Source organism: Miscanthus floridulus, chromosome 2 (genome assembly GCF_019320115.1).
Source record: "Miscanthus floridulus cultivar M001 chromosome 2, ASM1932011v1, whole genome shotgun sequence".
NCBI lineage: Eukaryota > Viridiplantae > Streptophyta > Magnoliopsida > Poales > Poaceae > Miscanthus > Miscanthus floridulus.
In genome coordinates this window covers 3,755,747-3,779,980 of record NC_089581.1, presented here as the reverse complement: position 1 = coordinate 3,779,980, position 24,234 = coordinate 3,755,747, and the positions used below count along the sequence as shown (strand labels likewise).

Sequence of the window (24,234 nt, the reverse complement as noted above, 5' to 3'; positions counted from 1 at the left end):
TCTGATGAGTGACGACCAAAAAAACTGCCCTTGATTATTTTTACTTTTAGCCCCCCAATGATTGAGAAATTATGAATTAACTATTCCCTTCCACTTGCCCACCCGGCCACCCCTGCCGCGCTGTTTACGCCCACGTTTGACGCCTCCGCCCGTTTCCATTCTATTCTCCCATCGCATCCCTCTCTCTGTCTCTCATCATCGTCGGCACCTCCACCTCCATCGGCCTCCGATCCCACCACGAGCATCCGGTCGAATCCGAGGTACGCAACGCGCGATTCGCCGCGGTTCTCCTCCCCCATTCCGCGACCCGAATGATCCGCGCGGCGGCGCATCGTCGCCACGGCTTCTTATTGTGTGGATCTCGGTGGCATGCGTGCGTGCATGCTGCAGGATCCGCGGCGGCGGGCAGTGGTCGGCCGGCGATGGCGCACCGGGTGGACAACGAGTACGACTACCTCTTCAAGATCGTGCTCATCGGCGACTCCGGCGTCACCAAGTCCAACATCCTCTCCCGATTCACCCGCAACGAGTTCTGCCTCGAGTCCAAGTCCACCATCGGCGTCGAGTTCGCCACCCGCACCCTTCAGGTAAACCCACTCCCTCTCCCTACCCTCGAATCTCTCTCTAGATGGAGGAGTCGAGAGATTTATTACATTTGGTGGGTTCCTGCTACTTCCGGAAGTGTTTTGATCAGTGTCGGTGTTTTCGGATCATCGACGAGTAAATTTGTATTTGCGCATCTGGCTCGGATGGTGTGCTCGGAGGACACAAGAGTTTATACTGGTTCGGGCAGAACGTCCCTACGCCCAGTTTGTTGTTGCTCGTGTTATCGACACTTGGTTTGCAGTATGGGTTACAAACAGGCGAGAGAGGAAAAAGATCCCAAGTCTCTAATGGAAGAAGTGAACGGGTGCTGAGAGCTCAATCACCCCTTAGTCGTGTGTTCGTGTCGTGCTCTTGTGTTTTTATCTCATGATTCGGTCTCATGCGGATCTGGATTCCCCTTTCATGGGGTGCCCTGCTTTCCTTTTTATAGGCGAAGAGAAAGCGCGGGATACAGCGGAGGAAAAGGAGAAGAACGAGAGGGAGCAGAAGGCTTCCAGGATCGTCGGATCCTTCTACTCCTTCATACGGGTCCCGTCGATCCTATAGATGTCGACAGGGATGGCTCCACGTCGTGACCCATCTGCCTATCATGGCATTCTATTCCGTCCCAGCGGACGTCGTGGTGAACTGACGCGCCTGTCAGCATTCGTACAAAGTTTAGGCAGAACAGCACCGGCACGTCCGACGCTGTTTTTGATGTCAATCCTTAGGTATGGCCCGTCATGGCCATGGGTTACATCAAGGCATGCTAGTCTTCTCCCTAGTGTCAGAGTTTTGATCCAGGCCCATATGCTTGGACCTACAGTGGTTGGCAGTGGTATGGGTCCCCATCAGACGAGATGGAGCCCACGCCCAAGAGGTTGGGCGAGACGGAGCCCGTACCTAAGGGGTTGGGTGAGATGGAGCTCGCAGCCTTGGGGTCAGGCGAAACAGAGCGTGCAACCAAGGGGTCGGGCGAGATAGAGCCCGCGGCCTTAGGCGAGATGAAAACTGCGTCCTTAGGGTCGGGCAAGATGGAGCCCACGCCCAAGGGTCGGGCGAGACGAAGCCCGCGGCCTTAAGGTTGGGCGAGATGGGAACCGCGTCCTTGGGGTCAGGCAAGACAAAGCCCCCATCCAAGGGGTCGGGTGAGATAGAGCCCCGTGGTCTTAGGCGAGACCCCATGGCCTTGGGGTCGGGTGAGACAGAAATCGCGTCTTTGGGATCGGGCGAGATGGAGCCCGCACCTAAGGGGTTAGGTGAGACAGAGCCCCATGGCCTTGGGTGAGACCCCATGGCCTTAGGGTCAGGTGAAGCCTTTTAATACGTCTTGCTCCATCCGGGGAAGTCAATATGGGCGCTAACTTCCTTGCTTTGGGTATCCCTACTATCGATACCCGACAGTAGCCCCTAAGCCTGCGGAGGAGTAAAATACTCCTTTGGAGGCTATTCTAGACGGGAAGACTCTGAGGGCCTTGGCCTTCTTTTTGTGACCCGCGTCGTGTCCTAGTAGGATGGTGGTTCCCTTTTGTCACAATCAATCTTCTTAGGGGCTTGTAACTGTAGGATTCGGGAGGTCGAGAAGATTTTTCTTGATTCCGGTCCCTAGGATTCGATCGGTCCGTTGTTGTACTGTGACCACGTGTTGGGTCTCCTTACGAGTCCAACTTTCCTCGAGCCCCCGTGCATAGCAGGGGTCTAGTCGAGGGTCGGCTCATCTTTGTGATGGACGAAACATGGTGCTCGGTGAGTTGTTAATGGGCTAGTCCGAGTGGGGCCCCATCTTCCCGTTCGTGGGGGTCCAATATGGGTTAGCTGGTGACTGACTTTAGACTCTTGGCGGTCAGTCCATATAGTTTTTGGGTCCGTTTGGCCGGTCCCAAGGGCTCATTACCTTTCTTTGAGAAAAAACCATGGACTGTGAACCAACCAAGACTCGAACATTTGTCGGGATGCCCACGGCGCTCGTATGCCTAGGTACTGGCCGCTAGTGGGCCCATCCCTTTCCACCCCTCACTCTAAGGGTGCTACAGAGTGGCTGTGAACCCGTCGATGGGCCAGCCTTCAAACTCCTAGTCCTAAATGGGCTATAGGAGCATTTTCAGCTCTGGATCCCTTTTTAGCTGCAACGGTTCTTGGCCCATTTGAACGGGCAAACCATCATTCGGCGTGTTCTTTAAGGACATGGATAGAGATTGTGTGCACATGATCTTCGGAGGGAGGTGACGTGACACAGCGTAGTGGGCGCGTGAATCTAGGCGGATGGTTCACATTCTTGCCCCGCCCTGCCTTATAAATAGTGACCTCCCCCTTCATATTTCTGCACACCAAAACTGTAGCCTTACCTTCTTTGTTTCTCCGACGTCGCCGTTTAGATCTGCCATGCTTGCTAGTCCACCATCGAAGCCCTAGATCTATAGCATTCGCTCCTCCGCCGCTGCCTTTGCTTCTTCGTAGCCACCTCCATCCTCCATGGATTCATGGCCTCATCAAGCGTGGTCTTCTCCGTAGGAGGACCGATGCGTGCAGAGTGGCTTGTTCCCAACCACGAGGAGGCACCAACATCGCCCAACGGCTATGTCATCTCCTTCACGCTCTTCCATGAGCGTAGACTCACGGTTCCTCCTCACCTATTCTTCCAAGGTCTATTGCACCATTATCAGATCAAGCTGCAGCACTTGAACCCTAATGGGATCTAGTACATCGTGGCCTTCATCATGATGTGTGAGGGGTACCTAGGGATCGAGCCCCAATTCAAGCATTAGAGATATTTCTTCTCCATCTCCTTGATGAAGAAGAAGGAGAGAAGTTGGGAGACCCCGGTGCCTATGGGATGCACGGGCATCCACCTCCGGGGCTAGTGAGTGGCCGAGTACATGTCCTGCCAGCTCTCTAGATCCAACAAGGGGTGGCACTCACATTGGTTTTACCTAAAGGACGACCCTGCCACACCCTTACCAGTCTTCTCCGGGCGTTTGATCGAAGAGGTTCCACCGTCATGGCCGTGGGGGCCACCCATCAAGGAGAAAAAGAGTATGCGTGACCTCCTCAAGGTCATCATGTTCCTAAAGACCCACGGCCTCCATGGGGCCAGCGTCATCGAGGGGTATCACGCAAGGAGGCTGGTGCCCCTAATGGCACACGTCCTCCCGCTGTACGGGATGACGCCCGGCATGTAGCTCATCGAGATGACGATCGCCTAGGGGTTGCTCCACGACAGCGAGGTCACGCAGCACATCAAGGAGGCCACGTGGGAGGCCGATGCCATGTTCCTAATCTCAGGGCATCCCATGATGCGGCCAGACGTGGGCTTCATCGAGCTATCGGTGGGGTTAGTCTTTTGGGACTCCATCGCGCTGCTGCCAGAGCATGTGGCCGTGAGGGTGGCAAATCATGCCATGGATGAACAACGGAAGAAGAAGGATGATAAGGAGAAGAAACTATGATTGAAGCAGCGAGCGAAGCTGCAGCGAGGGAAGCGATGTCAAGGCTCATCGAAAGAAGAGGAGGAAGAAGAGGAGGAGGAGGATGATGGCTCCATGTTGCCCATCCCATGGGATGATCTAGCTACCGAGGATGAGGGCCCTTCCCATGGCATGTCGCGAGGCAGGAGGGGGAGGATGCACCGCCCCACCACGTCCGGGCCTTCAACGGTGACCTTAGAACCGGTGGAGCCAGGCCGCCTTGCCTCGTCTAGGCCTTCGATGGTGGCCTCGGAGCCGGCAGAAACAGGTTGCCCTGCTCCATATGAGCCCTCGGCGGTGCCTCCGTAGTCAGCGGGAGGTGGCCATTTTGATTCGTCCAAGCCCTCTGAGCCGAGGGAGGGCTCGAAGCGGCAATGTGCTAACGAGGAGCAGCCGGGCTCAAGTAAGCCAGCCCCAAAATGTCCTCGTATGATGGTGTCAAGGTGAGTCAAGAGTTTTTGTCATCCTTTTGTCCTAATGAATTTTTATCATGAACTGACCGCCATGTCCCTTGCAGTGTTGGAGGACGTGGGACTCTCCTATGGCTCGCTTCGAAAAAGATCCTTCTTCGATAAACATGCCAGGAGTCGGCTAGCGCCACGCCGGTGGTGAGCACAAGTGGTGTTGGGGCAGCCATGGCATTGATCGAGGAGGCACAGCTGATGGCTGCATCAGGGGAGGGCACGTCTAGGGAGCCCATGGCGGTCGCGGCGTGGCTGGTCATGTCCTCGACATTGTAGGTGGAGGCGGCGGGACCGAAGCCGTTGTCCGTGCAGGTGGTCGTGTCCGCGGCAGGGCGGATGAAAGGGTGTGCACCTAAGTAATCCTTCACGGATGTGGTGATAGGGCAGGCATCCGTGTCCTTGTCACCCACCCCCTCCATCGCTAGAGGAGCTACTCTAGAGGAGTTGCCACCACTAGAGAGGTCGGTGCCGCTTGAGGTTGGCGCGGGGATGTTGAAAGCTCTAGTTTAGTTTTGGTTAATTGATGATACCCAAAGTGCTAACCTAGTTTATCAAAGTGATTATGAGATAGGTAGCACTACTCCAAGTGATGAAGCAATGGTGAAGATCATGACGATGGTGATGGCATGGTGATGATCAAATACTTAAACTTGAAAAGAAGAAAGAGAAAAACAAAAGGCTCAAGGCAAAGGTATAAATAGTAGGAGCCATTTTGTTTTGGTGATCAAAACACTTTGCGAGTGTGATCACATTTAGGTTAGATAACCGTACTATTAAGAGGGGTGAAACTTGTATCGAAATGCGGTTATCAAAGTGTCACTAGACGTTCTAACTCATTGCATATGCATTTAGGATCCAGTGGAGTGCTAACACCCTTGAAAACATTTGTGAAAATATGCTAACATATGTGCACAAGGTGATACACTTGGTGGTTGGCTCATTTGATCAAGGGTTAGAAACAGTCTGACGGTGCCACCGGTGCCCTATACAGAAAAGATAGGGGTTCACAGAGTGACTGGACACTGGTGGTGCAGTGACCGGACGCTGGGTTCAGAGTTCGGTCAGTGATAGTAGTAAGCACACGGTCTCAATCTTGTGACCAGACACTGGCGTGTAAACTGACCGGACGCTCATGGTCTGAGTCTGGTTAGTGCTGACGTACGCTGACATAGGGCGCACAGAGGAGACATTGAGTGATCGGACGTTGGGTGGTCCGATCAGGCATGACCGGACACGTCCGGTCGTGAAATCTCATGTTTGGAACCTTACTAGAAATGACCGAACGCTGGAGTCCAATGTCCAGTCACTTTCTAACTGACGCGTCCGGTCATCACTTGACTATTGAGATCGGGCGATCAGCGTTTGAAGCAGGGGACACGTGGCAAAGATCTGAGGACCGGGGTACAATGACTCTATTTCATAGGGGCTTCTATTTTAGCCCCATGGCCGACTCAAGCTCTCTCTCTTGGCCATTTGCATTGACATAGCAACCTTGTGAGCTTAGCCAAAGCCCTTCCACTCATCTTCATCATTGATTCATCATTTTTGTGAGATTGGGAGAGAATTCAAGTGCATTACTTGAGTGATTGCATCTAGAGGCACTTGGTGTTTGTGTTTTGCTGCAGGATTCGCTTGTTGCTCTTGGTGGTTGCCACCACCTAGACGGCTTGGAGCAGCGGAGGAGGATTGGCACAAGTTGGTGATTGTTGGCCATCTCTGGTGATTGTGAGGGGATTTGTACCTTCCTTGGCAGAGCGCTGAAAGGTAACTCTAGTGGATTGCTCATGTCATTGAGTTACCTCACTTATGGATATGTTCTTGCGGTGTCCAATTGTGTGGATGAGGTTCGTGCAACACCTCTTAGCCGCTGAACCACCAAGTGTTGGTCAACACAACAGGGACGTAGCGTGTTGGCAAGCACATGAACCTTGGAAGAAAATTGGTTGTCTCTTGTCTGTTGGTATTCTCCCAGTGATTGATAAAGTATTCATCTTGTGATTGGTTCACTCCTCTATATGACGGTATAATCACCTCACTTACTTATTTATATTTCTATAAACTAGCTATAACAAGCTCTTTAGTGTAGCTAGAATTGAGAGCTTGCTTTGTGGATTAAGTTCATCTAGTGGAGCTCTTTAGTATAGCATTTGTGAGAGCTCTTAGTGAGTAGTGACCTAGTAAATTATGTGCCTAGTGATCATAACAACTAAGATTGTTGGATAGGTGGCTTGCAATCCTTGTAGAGCTAGAGCAAGTTTGCATTTCGCTATTTGTTATACAAATCAAATTGCTCTAGTCGGTTTGTAGATTGTTAAATAGGCTATTCACCCTTGCTCTAGTCGGTTTGTAGATTTTTAAATAGGCTATTCATCCCCTCTCTAGCCATATTAGGACCTTTTAGACGTCCTAGTCTCTGGTCCGAGTGGCTGCCCATGATGAAGCGGTAGAGAAGAGGGAATGGGGGAGCGTCCACATAGAGGATGGGATGCAGTTCATGCCCTGACCACCATGCTGAGCTCGATGCATGACATTGTCACCTCGGTTGGCTAGGTATGATATGACCGTGCTTCCAACCCTTATGTTCTCCTTCCACGCCTCTAAGTCTTGTCTTTTTCATAGATCCTTATGGCCCATAGCCGGGAGAAGTCCTAGTTCCTTGTTGAGGAGACACGGCGGAGTGAGGGGTTGGCCGCATAGCTCGTTGTCACCCATCAGGAGGTGGCTGAGCTTGCCCCTACCGCCCAAGAGGTGGCCGACCTCTGACTCAGGGAGAAGGATGCTCACGATGCCGCCTGTGAGGCTGAGGAGAAGCTCGCGGCCCTGATCGAGAGGGCATGCATGGATGCTGTGGAGGCCAAATGACTACAGAAGGAGCAGGATGATTTGCTCTGGGCCATGGAGGAGCTCTGCACGGGGACTGAGCTGGCTCTCTAGGAGCACGTCGTCGCTCAATAGCAGATCGGCCACCTCGAGAATGAGCTCTGGAGGGAGAGGGACCTAAAGGTTGCAGCCAAGGGCTTGTTCGCTGGGCTCGCTATGGAGGTCGAGCAACGCCAAGAAGAGGTCTGACGCCTGGAGGCCAAAGTGACCTGGTAGCACGATGAGGTGCATAAGCTACAGGCAGATGTGGATGGTAAGTCCTCAGTTTCCCTTGCTATCTTTCTACCTTGAATCCATGGTAAGCCTTTTGACATGATCGGTACGTGACTTGGGCAGGTCTCGACGACAAGTTCAGGGCAGAGGTGGTGAAGACCCATGGCCTAGAGAAGGAGCTCAGCAAGCTGAAGGACACCCTCTAAAAGGAGAGCGATGAACATGACAACCTATGCGTCACCGTCTAGCTGGTCTACGACGAGCTTGAGCTGGCCTCGGAGTAGGAGACAAGCTCGCTCATGGTTCATGCTACCCGGATCATAGACCGAGCACGTGATATGGTAAGGAGCGTGCTTTGCTTTGGCATTCACCGATCATTCGCGATCGCCCATTCTCATTACGAGAACATCGATCTAGCGACGATGAGCTAAGGTTTTGTGCCCATCTATACCGACGCCAAGCTAGATGACATCAAAAAGGAAGTGGCCCCCTGGTGCATGACCTTTCTGCCAAGATAGAGGATGAGATCATCCCCTAGAGGGGCTAGTTTAGTTAGATAGGTCAGGTAGTGCACTTGTAATAAGCGAACAACTTCCAACCCTTCTGTTTTGTCTAAACAAGCTTGTTTTTTCGTTTGAACAAATTTGTTCTTTCTCTCTTTTTATGTGTAAAAAAGGGGTAATGCATTCCGACCCTTCCTGTTGTTAAGACCATAAAGCTCGAGGTGTGGGCGAGAAACTCTAGTCACACTAGTAAGCAAGAGTGCCGTAGCCGCTGGGGCGTAGGTTTCTTGCAGTCCGACCAGTTTTTCTCGGCGTTCATTTGCAAAACCTTACCTCTAGTTCTTTAACACGAGAAAGAGTTGGGCATGGCGACTATTTCAAAAAGGGTATATGTATACCCTTATCAGCCCCTAAGTGAAACCCGACCCCTTACCATTGTCGGGGGCGGGTTTCACTAAAGATCGAGAAGACGATAGCGAAACTGGTAGGGGAAAGCGTTTTTTTGTTTTAGAAACATTATTCTTAGTTTTCGTACGTATCCCCTCCCTAGGATTCGAGCCATCATTCTATGACTGTGCATTTGGTCTCCTTGCGAGTCCAACTTCCCTTGAGCCCCCATGCATTGCAGGGGTTAGCTCATCTTTGTGATCATCACCCCGTCTATGGTTTCTGTAACTGGAGGGGTTGAGCTAACATCACTTGCCTTGATGGCTCGACTGTTGTGCTCAGTGAGCTCACTAATAGGCATATTCGAGTGGAATCTGGGTATGTTGTTCATAACAGGGTCAGCATAACCCTTAGTGGCATTCCACTGCTCCTTAACCCGCCTCTCGGCAAATGCCCAAGTCATTCCGGAGACCGATTCAGGTGGCCCGCTGGCCTCTCCTCGATGGAGATTATGTGGGCACGGCTCGAGGTTAGGATTGAACAAGAAGGTCAAGATGACCCTATCCACTTCTGAGCGGGTCGGGCAAAGGCCGTTGGGGCTCATCTGCGTTTTCTCCCCTAGCTCTGTTTAACATGAGGTGGCCTCAAGCCCTTCATGGACCGGCCTTCGAACCTCAATCGGTTGTCGCTCATGTTGAATGAGATGACTGTTGCTTCGTGTCGCGACGCGAAGCGTTGTGATGCAATAATTACATATGTGATGCTTGGATGTATGAGAATGGATGAATGAATGCTCATGCACTAGTAAAGTAAAGTGGGGGTTGGTAAAGTTACCTCGATGGCTCGAGTGATGGGTTCGGGGAGCTCTTGTCAGATATGTTCGAGTGGAATCTAGATTCATCGTTCATGATGGAGTTGGCTTGGGCTCAACGTCGTCTACAACTGGCTTGGGCTCCTTCTATGCTCCCCCTTGTTGGAGCCTCTGGACAAGAACTGCTTCATGAGGACACAGTCCTTGTATAGGTGCTTGACGGGAAAAGCATGGTTCGGGCATGGCCCTTCGAGTAATTTCTCGAAGTGGTCTGGGGTACCCTCGGCAGGCTTCCGACCCCCCTTGCGATCGGTAGTGGCCATGAGCGAGCCCTCGTGCCACTACTTGTTCTTCTTCTTATTGGAGCGGCTGGAGGCGCCTTCATTGGCATCCTTGTCCTGCTTTGCCTTACCTTTGAGGTGGTCAAAAATTGCCTCAACCGCCTCCTCATCCGAGGCGTGGCTAGTGGCGATGTTGAGGAGCTCCTTGGTGGTTCATGGGCCCTTATGTCCCAGCTTATGAACTAGGGACTCATATGTGGTCCCAGACATGAAAGCTCCTATGACGTCGGCATAGGTGACATTGGGCAGCTCGTTGGACTACCGGGAGAAGCACTGGATGTACCCATGAAGAGTTTCCTCGGACTTCTATCGACAGTTCTTGAGATCCCACGGGTTTCCAGGGCACGCGTATGTGCCCTGGAAGTTTCCCATGAAGATCTCTTTTAGGTCCGTCCAACTTTGGATTTGGTTAGGCGGAAGGTGTTCCAACCACGTTCGCACCAAATCGGCCAGGAACAATGGAAGGTTGTGGATAATGAAATCATCATTATCTGCTCCACCGGCTTAGCAAGCAAGCCGATAATCCTTGAGCCACAGTCCGGGGTTCGTTTCCCTAGAGTATTTCGAGATGTTGGTCGACGGTCGGTACCGCGGTGGGAAGATAGTGTTGAGGATATGCCGGCCAAAGGCCTGAGGTCCCGGTAAGTCAGGGCTTGGGCTTTGGTCCTCGCCGCTGTCGTAGTGCCCGCCACGATAAGGGTGGTAGCCACGGCTAGCTTCCTCCCTCGCATCACCACGAGCACGCCTGCGGGCGTCGAGGGTGTCACACGTGTCACGGTGGAGGCCGAGATGCCCATGCACCGGGACCGCGGTGTGTAGCCTGCCGCCTTGTCGCGCCTAGTGGACTGACACGTCCTTGTCGGGTCACTCTGAGGGTGTGCGCTGGCTGGCGTCGAGCTCGCATCGTCAGGACAGCGAGCTATCAGCCTGTGGCGCCGCCGCACGCTCGAGTAATGTGCGAATCTCGCGATGGGCCTAATGGTCCTTAGGTGTCGCGGGCCCCGGAAGCCCCTGAAGCAAGGCCGTGTGTGATAGTGATGTTCTAGCTTGCCCGGGTGAATTATGGGAGGGCTTCGTCGTCCTCAATGATCCTCCGGTTCACGTCGTGGGCCACGGCATGCGCGCCCATCGTCTCCATGGCACTCGATCTCTCGCTCAAGCTCCGCGTGTTCCTGCTCGAGCTGGAGTCGTACTTCCTCGATCTCTTGGTGCCGGGCCCTCAGTTGCTCTACCCGCAGGCGAGATGGGGCCCCTGCATCCCCCTCAACCTCATCATCGAGGTCGTTTGTTGGGATAGCCTCTCCCTCGTGGATGCTTTCGACGTATCCCTTGGGGGTACCTACCATGAAACATTCACACAAGGGGTGATGGCTCACCCTGCTGGAGTCAGAGTCAGAGGGCGACTCCGATTCTCCCGCGAGGAGGTCGTGGAAAGATTTCGCGACATATTTGGTCAGCCCCATGAACTCATCATTCATAGGGGATGAGGGCATGCGTTGCGCTGCGAGGTGGCCAACGATCTCTGTGGTGTTGCACAGACCAAATGGCAGCGCTGTCGGGGCGCTTCGGATGAGGTATTCTGGGGAGAGCGGTTCTCCTCCGGCAAGTTGTGTCATGACGTTGGCGAACGAGACGGTGAGACGGCCTAGCTCCTCCCGGGACGGTCGGGATCCTAGGAAGGCGCCGAGCTGACGCTCTAGCCTCCCGTAATCGAAGCCGAGGAGCTGGTCGCTCCTGGGAGCGCGAGTCTCCGGTGCGTGCAACTGCAGCTCCTCAAGTGCCTCGGCGATCGCGTCGAGGCCGGCGGAGTGGAGAGGTTGGACGGCGGCGGGAACCTGCGCCAACTCTCCCTCCGTCGTAACGATGAAGTCCAGGTGCGCTTCGGGGCCTAGCTAATGCCGTGACTAGTCATCCGAGGCCTGATGTGGACATCAAGACGCGCAAAAAGCCTCTACCTGGCGCGCCAACTGTTGGTGTTTTTGGACCACCGACGAGTAAATTTGTATTTGCGCGTCTGGCTCAGATGGTGTGCTTGGAGGACACAATGGTTTATACTGGTTCGGGCGAAACGTCCCTACATCCAGTTTGCTGCTGCTTGTGTTACCGGCACTTGGTTTGCAGTAAGGGTTACAAATGAGCGAGAGGGGGAAAGAATCCTAAGTCTCTGATGGAAGGAGTGAACGGGTGCTGAGAGCTTGATCGCCCCTCAGCCGTGTGTTCGTGTCGTGCTCTTGTGTTTTTATCTCATGGTTCGGTCTCGTGCGGATCTAGATTCCCCTTTCATGGGGCACCCTGTTTCCCCTTTTATAGGCGAAGGGAAAGCGCGGGTTACAGCGGAGGAAAAGAAGAAGAACGAGAGGGAGCAGAAGGCTTCCAGGATCATCGGGTCCTTCTACTCCTTCATGCGGGTCCCACCGATCCTGTAGATGTCGACAGGCACGGCTCCACGTCGTGACCCTGTTCGTCACTAGCGCCATGCGCAGGCGTCATCTGCCGGTCATGGCGTTCCATTCCGTCCCAGCGGACGTCGTGGTGAACTGACTTGTTAGCGTTCGTACGAGAGTTAGGTAGAACAGCACCGGCACGCCCGACGCTGTTCTTGATGTGAATCCTCATGTATGGCCCACCATGGCCACGGGTTACATCGAGGTGTGCCAGTCTCCTCTCTGGTGTCAGAGTTTTGACCCAGGCCCATACGCTTGGATCTAGAGTGGTTGGCGGCGGTATGGGTCCCCGTCAGACGAGACGGAGCCCGCGCCCAAGAGGTCGGGTGAGACGGAGCCCGCACCCAAGGGGTCGGGCGAGACGGAGCCCGCGCCCTTGGGGTCGAGCGAGACGGAGCACGCACCCAAGGGGTCGGGCGAGACGGAAACCATGTCCTTGGGGTCGGGCGAGACGGAGCCCGCACCCAAGGGTCGGGCGAGACGGAGCCCGTGGCCTTGGGCGAGACCCCCGCGGCCTCGAGGTCGGGCGAGACGGAAACCACGTCCTTAGCGTCGGGCGAGACGGAGCCCCGCGGTCTTAGGCGAGACCCCGCGTCCTTGGGGTCGGGCGAGACGGAGCCCACACCCAAGGGGTCGGACGAGACGGAGCCCCGCGGCCTTGGGTTGGACGAGGCCTTTTAATACGTCTTGCTCCATCCGGGGAAGTCAGCGTGGGCGCTAACTTCCTTACTTTGAGTATCCCTACTATCGATACCCGACAATCAGAGACGATTGTTTGTTTCGGCTTGGACCCATGGGCAGAAATTCGGGATAGCTAAATCATTGTGCCCTGGTGGGTCTGCTGGAATGATCTGAAGGGACGTGCTGCATCAGCATATATAGATCTGTGAAAGTCCCCGTGTTGCTGTGAGTGTTTTCTGTTGATAGGTGGAAATTGAAATTGGTATGGAACTATGGTACAGATTTTGTGAAAGTCCCCGTGCTGCATCAGCATATATATATGCAGAGAAGAAAACAACGAATTATTGTTGGTGGTACAGATTTTTGCGTCCTCGGCTAGTAAACTAGTACAACACTTTAGTCAATATAGTGTCAATCAATGATTGCGAGTTAACAGTGCAACAGTACCACTAACAAACACCCAAAAGAACAAAAAACAGGCAGATGGTTATATTGAGTTGCATGCATGTTGCTGATATGTATCCTTCAGTTTGGAGGTTTCTCAGCTTGTCAGTTTAAACTCCATCCGTTGACGCATACTTTGCTGATGGGCATGTCTGTTTTTTCTGTCACTTAAATATCTGTACTCGTCGTCACTCTTTAATTGACTGTTTTGTCCCATTATCCAATAACAAGCTCGAGCATGCTCTTGTTTGCTGATTGTCTTCTAATGTTTTAAGCTATAATAACGCTACAAAATTGGTTTAAATTCCTGTATTCAACTTTACCAACATGGTTTTAATCCTAATTGAAAAAATGTTTTTATACTGCTGTTTTAGTTGTAGTTCTGCCATATATTGTTTTCGAGTTCAGTGATACATTGTCTGGTGTATTTACAAAGCATACGCAAGCATTGTGTTTGTCATCTGTGACTACAAATCAAACATGAAAGATAGAACTATCGCGTCTACCAGGGGTCACAAATGGTTTGTTCAACCTGGTATGAAAATGAGCAACTTGCTGAGAGCATGCAAGTGTGTGGATCTAGACCAGGAATATTTCAATTTTCAGAGTAAGGAATTGTGTGGCATAATGGATTATCATGAGTTCATGATTGTGTTGTTACCATTAGTGGATTTGTCCCGTTACTTTAAAAAACAGGCCAAGGCCTGTTTTCTGAAGACATGTCCTTTCATTAATTAAAGGGTACCCTTAATTAAATACATATAAGAAAGTTTGAGAGTTGTTTGGTTGTATTATCATACTGTTCTTTTTTCCCTTTTGTACTGATTGACTGCTTTTTTTATTTTTTCTGTTTCTATTTATAGGTATTTTCATTATTTTCTTTCTGCTGATTTAATTAAGTTGTTTCTGGGATGTTTTCTGATTAAGTTTGGAACTGCATTACAGATTGAAGGGAAAACCATCAAAGCTCAGATATGGGATACTGCTGGGCAAGAGAGGTACCGTGCAATCACAAGTGCTTACTACAGAGGAGCTGTGGGTGCACTTTTAGTCTTATGACATCACGAAGAAGCAGACATTTGAAAACATACAGAGGTGGCTTCGTGAACTCCGTGACCATGCAGACTCCAACATCGTGATTATGATGGTTGGTAACAAGTCTGACCTTAACCACCTGAGGTCGGTTGCAGAGGAAGATGGCCAGGCATTAGCAGAGAAGAAAGGCCTATCCTTCCTCGAGACGTCCGCGCTTGAAGCTCTTTAATGTTGAGAAGGCGTTTCAGACCGTCCTCTTTGATATTCATCAAATTATAAGCAAGAAGGCACTTGCAGCCCAAGAGGCAGCAGGCAGTGGACCTCCAAGTCAAGGAACCACCATCAACATTGCAGATTCATCTGCCAACACGAAGAAAGGGTGCTGCTCTTCCTAGGTGCAAACAAAGACATGCTGCTGCCGCTGCAAAAAGAAAAATCTCATGGATCGTACAACACTTTAGGTGTTATGTAGGTGACTCCTTTTGGCCTGTAACTCTGGTGGGTTGTAATCACAATTCATACTTCTGCTCAGAAATTCTCCTCTCAGGTAGATATGATGTGTAGTTTCGAAATTTTGGTAGAGACCAATGTTTGGCAGACTTGCGTGGAGTCCAGCTTCGTGTTTTCTTTCAATGTTCTATCTTAATAGTCTTCTGCTGAAAAAACAAAATCAGATATTTCTTGTATTTCTAGTTGAGTTCGTTGTACTATCAGATATACTTCGATTTCTGTGCTAGAACATCCATCCGTTTTTGGCATTCCATTCTTACGAACTGATATGTTGTCCTTCATTGTTTTGGCCCTTGTGATGGTTCATCTTGTTTGCTTAATTGCAACGTTTGGCCCCCTCCCTTCTCACGTGAACCATACTCAAGTTTTTTCACATAACGCGTCATGATTGAATGATTTGAGTATGCGGTTCCTTGTTGCTCCATTCTGACAGAATCAGTTCTTCTCTATCAGCTTTAGCATAAATCATCTTTCCAGTTGCACTGCAAAGCTGCGCTGTCAGTAATGAGTGACCATGCATAAAATGTGCTATTACTCAACCTCATTTCAAACTGTTGATGTGTTCGTCTCTGGCTTTATATCCATATGTACCACTCTCATGATCTAATCTGATCCATTTCGTGACAATTTATGCTTTGCATGGAGATATTTTTCTTGAGAACCTTAATAAAGATAAGGCTAGCAATGCTCTAGCATTTTTTTGCTTTCTCCAAAGATTGGTAGAGATCCTTATTAAAAAAAAGATTGGGAGAGATAATTCAGATGCCCAGTTTTTCACAAATCAGCTCATCTTACTAACATTCTCAGAAGAATCTTCAAAGAAGATTAGGATGGAGAGGTTTCCACATTATTATTAGAAAACCAAAATTTTATTTGAAGCATATCCATCCATGTTTCCACATTATTGTTCTTCCAGGATGAACAGCTGTTCTCCATGTTTTTTTCCCTCCTGCTGGTCATGTGCTGTACCATGCATAACTCTGCTAGTCCCCATTTTAAACTTTTGATGTACTCAACCTTGGATGTGTATCCTTATATCACTCTGCCAGAATTCGTCCTTCCTGGTGACGAGAAGGACAGTCCATGCAGAGTCCAGTCTTTCATAAGTTGATAATATCAAAAAGTTTGTGCAGCATTTGTCTTGAAAATGAGTAAAAAAGATAAGGCTGGTCATGTAGTGTCCCTTGTTTCTGTCTTTGCATCCTTACATCAATCTCAGCCGATCTACTTTGCAGCGTTTTTCGCTTTCTGCAAGATTGGGAGAAATAATTCGGACGCCCAGTCTTTGAGAAGTCAGCTCATTCTCAACCCCCCAAAAAACTGCTCACCAAACTCAGAAGAACCCTTCTAAGGTTAGTTGGCCGGTGTCAGGTCCATGTGAAGTGTGACTGCATCACCTGTCCCTTTTGGCAAAATTTAGTTAGATAGATCCACCATCGTTTGGTGGGCTCACTACAGTTGCAGAGCTATGTTGTGTTTTCTTTCAGTGTTCTTAACTGAACCTGTTCTGTATTATCCGGAAACTAACCTACGAAACATTTGTGTTTTGCTTTTGCATGGCCTTTGTAGATGAGCTTTTTTTCTCCTCTACTTTTCAATGAAAGCCGGGCGATCCGGATCTTTCGGGAAAAAAATATCCAGAAACTAAAATCACGTCTACATGCATTTCTAATTATCCATCCGTGTCTCCACATTTCTGTTCTTCCAGGCCGAACGGCTCATCTGTTCTCCATGTCTTTTGGCCCTTGTATCATTCTCTGTTCCTTGAACTACACTGCTAATACATTCTGACAGAATTGAGTTCTCTGCTCAGCTTCAGCATAAACTTCTTTCCAGCTTGCACTTTGGAACTGCATCTTCTCTGCCAGTGTGACAACCATGCATTACTCGTGCTGGCTGACTGCAACGACACTCAGCCTCTGCCGAGTCGACGTCTTTTCAGATTGTGCAGATGCCCGGTCCTTCCTACAGAGATCAACTTGCAAAGTTTGAACCGTCTGGAAGAAAAAAAAAACAGAAGAACCTTCCATGATAATAGGCCGGGAGTGCAAAATTCGTTGCTAATTGTTGTGTTGGTTTCGGCTGATATATCACTCTCAGCCGATTCATTTCGCGACAACGCATCCCTTTCTGCAACCACAAGCACTGGTTCAAATTGTTCAGATGCCCAGTCTTTTCAGAGATGAGACTGACAGTATTGTCAAATCTGACGAGCATCATCTGGATGAATCCTGTGAAATGAAACGAGCCATCAGAGATAGCAGATAAGGCATCTTGTGATGCGTGTGACTGGTGACTGCACTGCGCCCCCTACCATTACCAACTTGTTATCTCCATTTGCAGCTGCTCCCAGGAAGACGAAGAACATGTTCTGTCCAAAAAAAAAAAGTCAATCTTTTCAGCCTGAAGCAGATTTCAGACACAGGACACTTGCGAAGATGCTCGCCGAAGGATGTGTGTGATCGTGCGGGCCGCTTGTCAACTCAACTGCAGAGTCTCCTCCGATGGGATTCCCAGCGACGCAAAACGTTTCTGCGGAATCGTGTTCTGTCCCCTCGCCAAGAACGTGCACAGTCATTGACCGGCTTTGCTTTTTTGCAGGCCGTTCGCCCGTTCTAGAAACCTCGGCCGGCCTGGCTTAGGTTCGTAGGATCAAAGCCAGTGCATCTCTCTCACTGGTTAGAGTGGCAGGCAGCTTTGGCCCTGATTGTGATCTCTCGTGCAGGCGGGGGTGGCTATTAGTCATGGAAGAGTCATTTGGTTTTCTTTAAACACGGGACAGACGCAAACACTCATGGATACGCGCATCTTTGAGAGATTCTATGGTCCCGTTTGGCACGGGTCTACTTCATAAGTGAAGCCATTTTTTTTTTCAGCTCCATGAATAGCTCTATTCGTGGAGCAGGAGCCGTTTTGGTAAATCGTTTGGCAAAACAGCTCCACATATAGACATGCTCTCACAGAAGCCACGCAGGATGAGGTGAAGCCACTATTTTTGGCTCCATCCCATCTCAAACTTTTATGAGAACATGATTTAAGGGGCTTCTTGGATGAAGCCGTTTTATTTTACCCCGTTTGGCATAAAACAATCCCTGTCAAACGAGGCCTAAGATTGACTGAAAAACGTGAGCATGTATAACAAGTGGTAGACTCGAATCCCATAACGAGTATAGTGAAATTAACCAATGACTTGGAAGTGACTTGGAAGGTGAAAGATGACATTAACCAATGTAAGATGGCTTTTGGATTTGTATCTAACTAATTTCTAGTCTTCTCGTTTTTGTTAGGCATGGTGTAGTGGTGGTGCCCGTAGGTTGCTCTTGCCTCTTGGAGTGCCTTGAGTGTTGGGGCTGTTTTTTTTTTCAGGCATCATCCTATATCAGCATTGTTTATTTTATATATATATTAATTGAAAGGCAGACCTCTTGTCGCTTACGTTGAAAGGAAATCCAGGTGAGCATGTTACACCACCGTATGGAACCTAAACAACCAAACTACACTAATTTCACCTTTTTTTCCTTCCCTCTATTGTTAAAGCTGATATACTTCTTCGGATTCCACATTTTTCTGTGTGCTCGAGCAGAGTTCATTATTCGTGGCTAGAAAAGATTGAGAAACGAACTAGCACTCAGTAAATTGGCATTGTATAGAAACATACATCTGCTGGTTAACTGAACCCAGATAGAAAATTACCCTTCATGATGGATTGATGTGAAGCGCACTATGGAGAAGCCAGTGCGTGTTGGATGCAAAAGCAACAAGGTATGTCGTTACTGGCTGCCACAAATCCTGATCCCCAATGTGCTAATGCTCCTGTCATGGATCATCTATTGCCAAATTGGAACTCCAATGGTTACATCCTCCCATTTAAAAATGGTTACGTTCTGATTCTCTGAATTTATCCTATTAAGTAGGGTTTGTGTAGGCCACCTTGCCTGTCATGGAAAAGAAGGTTCATCCCACAATCCATATGCTTGTCCTCATCAGAGGTTAGACTAGACCATGCTAGAAAATCACTATGTGTCCATGGTAATAGAAAAATACTCACGTGTGGCTGGAATGCAATCTGCCACTGATTATTTATTCCAATTCCACTCTAGATGCAGAGCTTTGTTAGTGTAGGCCAGGGGTTGACTGGGAGATTGTCCACTAAACTTGGAGCTAATCATTTTGCTCCTATCATGAGATTTTGGTTTGGGTGATTCCATGCTCCACAGCCTGAGTTACAAAATGGAATTATTATGTCTTGGTGAGGACGGTTTGGAAGTCAAAATGGGACCTTTATCGCCTGCACAAATGAGAAGAAAATCCTTATTTACCGCTGCAAACTAATGCTCTTGCATTTTACTGAAAAATCAAACATATATATACAGCTAAAATGCCTGTCTTTCCACTGTTCCATCAGACAACCTCACAAAGCCTACCAATATAACTTGAATACAGGCTATACATCATATCTGAATCTTATCTGATTGGCATCATCAAAAGAAAGAAAGAAACCATGTACTATTTCCAGCACATATCCAAATTTCCAATCAATCCATCAGGCCCAGAATGACTGCTATCGGCTCTATAAAGACACCAGTGATTACATAGCTACATAATCCTCTTTTAACAAAGGCGCATGCATGTCAATTGACAATAATCAGATGGCGCCCACGGTCGACACGTGGATCAGCACCACTACCCACAGGCCAGTGATGCCACCCCTAACTAACCTCTGGCTTTGCAGCATTGGTCAAAGCCTGATAGCTTCACAAGATCTACTGAAAAGCAATGCAATTTTAGTACCCTTTCAGCATGATGAATTGACAGTAGTTTGGACTGTGGTGATGCTCATTATGGGGGGATCGACCAAGAACGTGCACTGTGATCGGATAGCTACAACCGATTATCCTGCTCCCACAAAGCCCGGACCGATCAATCGCTCTTAAAGTTCTCCATGGAACTTTGCCCAATAAGGGAGGTGTTCATAGTTATCTGACCGGTTTTCGAACAGTCACTGACGGGTGGGCCCTAGCGACAGCCCTATTTCAGCTGGGCCCACATGGCAGTGGCCTGCGCCGTGGAAATTAGTATGTACCTGGAGCACTTGACGGCGGCTGGAGATCTGTATTATAAGCATCACCCACTAATCAGCTCACTACAGAGCCTGCTGTGCAAATTTCTGCAGCATTTGTTTCATGTGCTGGAATAAGTTAGCTGGAGCCCAGGCAGGCACTGACTAAAGCCAAATAACCAAAGTGGAGCTGCAAAGGTGTGGAGTGAATCCATCCATCCATCGACCCATCACCAATTGCATCCAATCCAACTCGACGTTGTCGGCACTCGGCAATTCAAGTGCATGCATGCATGGATCCACCAACATTAATTTTCAGCAAGTTTGATGCAATGCAACTACAGAACTACTGCTGCTAACCTGGGACAATTAGAAAATAAGAGTCTAAGACTGATGTGATGTACTGATCGATGATGTTCATATGTGACAAGGTCGTGGTTAGCAAGCTTAACATGGGGCTGGGAGTAGAAGATAATATATATGGGGCACACATGCCAAATTTGCTGTGTGATTTGTGTGGATGAAACAATTTCGGTTTAGAGACGGATGTAATTTTATTAGTCGCGAGTGACAGTCGGATAGCACATTAGTGTAGTTATCGTCTGATCTTGAAAATGATTGTGCTCCACCGCTGCACTAATAATGAAGACCAGTGCTCATCTCCTTTTCGCCCAATCTTAGACTATCTTCGACAACAACACCCAGAATACAATACCCATTCAACGTTTGAGTAGTGCTACAGTCAAATGATTCAATAGACATCCTCTCCAACAACAGGACCCAAAAGAGAATCCTTTCTGTAAATGGGTTTCCAGGAGAGAGGATACTCATATTTAGGTTGTGCCTCTCTGACAACCCAAAATAGATCTTTCATATAGGTACTCTGTTGGGAGCTAATTTTAGATCTTCTACTACCTATTTTAGATTTAGGTGCCCATATGGGTCACCTGGAGACCGTCTTAGTTCCTCCGCATTGTCTTGTAGCCAACTTTCCTTCTGGTCGACAAGGCGTACTGGAGCAAATGCCATCCATCATCCAACTTTGACTGGATTCGACATTTCAAAATTTGACCACTATTAGCTAGCTTTGATGTAGGCTTAAACGTAGTGAATTCTTCGTTTATTCTTACAGCTAGCAAATTTTCTGTGTTGCAGGCATGACGATCTTCTGTCAAGAGAAACTCTTCTGTCAAAAATAAACTATTGGCAGAGCCAGACTACCCAAACTACTAGCTGAAAGTTAGATATGCATGCCCAGTTGCATTTGTTGTATCAGAATAAGACCAGATTTTTTTTAGAAACAAAAATATAATACAGCCCTTCTAGCTAGCCACATAGGCTTCATGATTACAGAGGTCCAAGTGGTATATGACAACTCAAAGGGAGTAGGGAAAAAAATAGAACAAGACAACAATCATAGTGGAGTGTGACAATATGACACACTAGGCAGTCAGTATATGTATCCATGCTGTCCTGAGCAAAATAGAACCTGCTAAATTTGGGGTAATAACCGTGAATAATAATGTCAGATATGAATTGATGAATGCTCTCTCTGTCCGCACATGTAAGGACTTCTAGAATTTTTACGGAATTTTAAGCTGAATTTGAAAACACATGTGCCCTTCAATCAAGCACCTAGTAAAATCACTGTGGTAAAATTAAGATATGAGAATTCTGTTAAAAGGTTGTCAAAAGGGACAGACCTCTAGCAATAATTTATTGTCCTTACATTTATGGACATATTTTAAATCCTAGATGTCATTATATTTGTGGATAGAGGGGGTATAAGTTATATTGCCTTATATCTTCATCCAAAACTTATACTAATGAGATACACTAAACCATCCACACTGTTGTTACGATATGCGCTAAGAAAAAGATAGATCATAGAAATTCTCACAAAAAAAACATATTGTCATCAATTTGGTAGATTTTAATGGCTATTGACAATAATAGCCAATGGATCTATTTTTATAAAAAAAATATTATGGATCTATTTTGCAACAGCATGGATTACAGCCATTAAAAGAAAATTCAAAGTTTGAAAGACTAGTCTGTTCTAATGATTACAGCCATTGCAAGAAAATTCAAAGTCAGGTCAGTGCCAATGCCATCCACAAATAATATTCTGGTGGTGGTGGTGGTAGTACTTGTCAGGTGTCACAAAGCAGTTAAACCAACATTGTTTTTGCCCAGATATGGGCTACCTAGGAGATAATATTCAGGAATAAGAATGTGCTTATTAGGACACTCCTAATGCAGAAATCACCATAGTTTCTATAGACATTAATTATACTGCCACCTAAGCGTTTTGCTGATGTGGTAAGGTAGTTATTGAATAGAGATAGCAAAATTCATAGAAACCGGGTCTAAGTTAGAAACCATGTCTACACGAGAACAAGACATGAAGGGATGCGATTGGTAGAAAATGGAGAGAGAATGTATGTGATTGGATAAAAATTGTTCAATAGAAACTATCCATTGGAACCATGATTTTTATATATAGTGTCTATGTAAATTAATAAGTATAGAAACTACATGTAATCTCTAGCATTGAGACTACCCTTAGAATACACTAATTGACCCTTCATGTTAAAATAGCCTTGTAGGTAGCTTTATTACCCACTAACACAGAATGGTACTGAGGCCTTGTTTAGTTCCAAAAAGTTTTACTAAAAAGTGCTACGGTAATTATCACATCGAATCTTGCGATACGTACATGGAGCATTAAATGTAGACGAAAAAAAACTAATTGCACAGTTTAGTTGGAAATTGCGAGACGAACGTTTTGAGCCTAATTAGTCCATGATTGAATACTAACTGTCAAATAAAAACAAAAGTGCTATAGTAACCAAATTCCCAAATTTCGTCCAACTAAACACGGCCTGAGCGAAACTGGGCTTCTCCACCAAAGCCGTGGAAGATTGACCAAACTATGGGCTTAAAAGACCTGTTTTACAACCCCCAACCTCTTTTTTTTCTAGAACCAGCATCTTGAAAAAAAATGGCTTATACTCTATCCATTCCATTTGTCCTAAAATTGCCTAGAAGTTGTATAAGTGATGTAGTGTATAGCGAGCACTAGCTATTTATGCATCGATCGACGCCACGAACTCATTTGGCACCGGCTCGCACGGCTTTGGCTCCTTCTGACATAGTTACTGTAGCAATAATATGCATCGCTATAGCAAAAGGTTTATTTTCTCTCTCCAACCTAAATTAAACTAGCAAATAGGAGAAACTAGTGAAGACGGGTTTAAACGGCTTTCACTAGTTTCTGGTACATTAGTGCTACATTGCGCTACGGTCACTGTTCACCTAAATGTCCGTTTTATCTGTATAACAACGTTTAAATGGTAAACGAAGGTCACCCATGTCGTTTAGGTCTTAAATGGTGAATTAAACGGTTAGACCGTTTAAAAACCATCTAAACATAATGAAGTTAAACATAATTAAATGAGCAAAACAACCATTGAACTCACCATTTAATTGATAGGAGAATTACAGCTACCTCATTTAGCACCCAACTGACTAACATGGTAAGTATATGAGGTGGTGGGATTCAGATTTCTTCCCAAAAAATTATTTGGTAGAATAATTATCTTTCTACATGTGTAAGCATGCATACTTTCTAGCATATTTGATTTTTAATACACAAATATGCATAATTTAGTATTAGTATACCAAGCCGTTTAGACTGTTTAACTTCATTTAAACACCTGTCTACAAATAGTCTAAAACGCTAAACAAAAATGACCGATTGTTAACCGTTCAGAATAAAGCCGAAGTCCCAACCAGTCCCACCAAAAGAGGCCTGGAACTGGAAGTGAATCATCAGCCTTGAAGGCTCCCAACTCAATCACCCACCTAAAAGCTTTGCCCCTCAAAGAAACGTGAAATTTTCGTATTTTGGTCTCTTTTGAAAACAATTTTTAGAAAAATACCTACGCCAAAACATTTTCTGAAAATAGACCATTTTTAGGCGTCTTAGCACATGACGCCGAGATATGAGGCTCGGCGTCGTGTCACTCGACGCCGAGGTATTGCCACGTCACGGACGACCGGGGTCGTCGTCGACACGGTGGCGCATGGGTCCGAGATGTCGGCGTCATGTCCGCCGACGCCAAGTGCCCAACCTCGGCGCGGTTGGACTGCGCGCCGAGCTACTGCCCCATCCGGAGCGCGGCCCAGGCGGCCCAACAAAGCACGGTGGCCCAGAAGCTCGGCGCTGGGTCACTTAACGTCGAGCCTCCAGACCTCGGCGTGGCCCGACTCAACGCCGAGGTCTGGTCCCTTTAGGCCGAGGCCCCCTTCTTCTTCTTCCCTCCCCTCCTCCATTCCCCCACGGCTCCCAAATTCTGAAGACCGTCGGCTCCCAAATCCCCCACGGCCCCCACGAAACTCTAACCTCCA

At 48.1% G+C, this 24,234-nt stretch overlaps 1 pseudogene; it reads left to right on the top strand.

Annotated features, from left to right (window-relative positions):
* Positions 1–394: 394 nt before the first annotated feature.
* LOC136537682 (ras-related protein Rab11C-like) lies at positions 395–14,725 on the top strand (annotated as a pseudogene).
* Positions 14,726–24,234: the final 9,509 nt, after the last annotated feature.